Source organism: Gymnoscopelus microlampas (assembly GCF_963454915.1).
Source record: "Gymnoscopelus microlampas genome assembly, chromosome: 13".
In the NCBI taxonomy this organism is placed as follows: Eukaryota; Metazoa; Chordata; class Actinopteri; order Myctophiformes; family Myctophidae; genus Gymnoscopelus; species Gymnoscopelus microlampas.
Window position 1 is genome coordinate 7,677,440 of NC_139950.1, and position 2,500 is coordinate 7,679,939.

A 2,500-nucleotide genomic window follows, 5' to 3' on the forward strand; every position below is an offset into this window, starting at 1 on the left:
ATCGTCACAGCAACACGCAGCCAATCAGCGTCACCTCGCAGACACACAGACACTGAGTGCAGTCTAGACTTACGTCTAGCTCCGCAGCCCTGTTGTTCATATAGTCAAGACTATGACAATATGAATATGCTGGTTGTTGCTAATACTGTCTAAAGCATGTATGTGAATGCTTACGTCCCTTACTGTGTTGCCGTTAGTTGGGTTTAAGGATTATTAGCCAAGAGCTGCCTGTAATGGGCCGTTAGCGTGTAGCTAAGCTAAGGGACGGGCGAGCGTTAGCATGCAGCTAATGCTAACGCTGCTGTCGTCACTCAAACGGCTATGTTAAACATCTTACCAGCAACCCCTATGCACGTTAGTGTGGTCGATGTCATCAATGCTAACTAATTAGCCCGTTGAACAGTGTTATTTTGGTGTATTTTGTGGGTTTTTCTGACACAATGTCACGTCCACTGTTAGTGTTGGGGCGCCTCAGTGCGGCTGCAGATTTCATGTGCAACCTCTAATAAGTCTGAATGTTTAATAAAAATCTTTAGAAAACAGCTGATCTACAAGCTCACAACACCTCGCAAAGCCACGCGTTGTGAGCGTGTACACCCGCTATTTTCAAATAGCCAAAGTATATAGGAATAAAGTGGTTAATGCAGGTTTTGTAATAATTACACCCATCTACAGTTTACTAAAGGACAATATGCCTCTAACATGTAGTGGAGTAGCAAATTGAAGAACATCCAGGAATGTTAAAACCCCCCCATTTTGTACAGCACTTGAGTACAAACAAATGTACATTATGTATCTATCCATCAGCATAACACGAATATTCCATCTATCTATATATCTAACTATACATCAATCTATATCTAGCCTGTCTGTCTCTCTGTGAACACATTACTTAATAAAATGTATGATGATTCATTATATTATTATATGACTATTAGATAATGATTATACGTGCCCCATGATTATTATAAGATCATACATCTTCATCAAATATAATTAATCATCATATAAGTTATTAATAATCATAATAAAATAATCCTAAAAACGCCCCCACCCCAAAATAATCATATTTGAACTGGGGACCCCCCCATTTTGTTTGACTCCGTTCCACAAGTCAATATTGTGAACATAGCAGATCTACAAGCTCAAACTGTGCACACACACTCCCTGGATGCCAATTCAGAACCTCTGCCCCATTTCTTTCACATGGCCCTGTTATAGTGCCACCAGGAGGCTGCTTTTTGCAAAACACATTTTTTCACAGTACTCATACATATTTTGTCCAAACATCACGCAAATCGGTACACAGTATCTCTATAGTCATTAAAAAAACGGGTCTTTCAGATTTTTCATATTCCATCCTGATTGGCTAAAAATTCCAAAGTTTGCAGGACTGCTCCGTTTTCACCAAAACGCCTCAAATTATGAACACAGCATGCACTTTCCGTGCAACTTTGCATGCACATTCCCACTATGCCGAGGAAGAAATTCCACTTGAGATTTTTCTAATCAGCCTCATGGTGGCGCTATAACAGCCCGATTTGTGTTTTTACCTATAACTGCACCAATCTGTGTAAACCTTTGTATGTGCACTCTCTACAGGTCAAGGAAAAACCTTTGCCCTGCATTTTTCACATCTACCTTCTATAGCGCCACCAGGAGGCCGACTTATGTAACACATATTTCTTTACATTACTCCTTCCGATTTTATCTAACTTTCACGCAAATAGGTACACATGATCTCTACAGTCATGTCATCTTATATGCGCTGCCAAGTGGCCGCGGGCGCTACGTGGGCGTGGCCGCGCGCTAGACGCGAGCCCCCGCGTAGCGGGGGCGAGCTTCTATCTCTGTAATGAACAGAAAATGAATGTTCAGGTGGGTTGCCAGTTTCAGCCAATCGTGAGAGACTACCCATTTATAAGCTTCAACTTTATAGTAGCCTTGTTCCCAGCCTTTTCTCATCTCCAAGGAGAAAAGCCTGGTAACGACCTAATGGTAAAAAAAATGGGACCCAGTGGTGCCTCCCTGCTTGGCACTCAGCATCAAGGGCTGGATCGGGGGTACAGTAAGTCCCCGCGACGTACTAGCGTTATGTCCAGAGGCCGGGTGTACTTGTACATCATGTCCAGTGGGTTTACTTGGACATCAAGCCGCCTCACGCTGCAGTAAACAGGAGATAGGCTCCGGCCACATGGCTCGGCAAGGCTTACTTACTTACTTAATGAAGCCTAAAAGTATAACTTCCTTGGGCAGTACTTCTGCCAAATTCCAGTACTTCCGTTTAGATACACATCAGGCTGGGTGTCGCCCAGCGCACTGGCGCCTGCGCAATGGAACTATAGGGAGCACAGGCTCTCCCACTTTTTGACGGACGGCAGCCCGGCACCCCCAGATCTCCCCCCTCCCGGCCTCCCCACAACCCAGAACGACAAAGGACTTAATATCAACTCACACGCACGTAATGTAACATAATACATTTAATCCACTTTAAAAAATT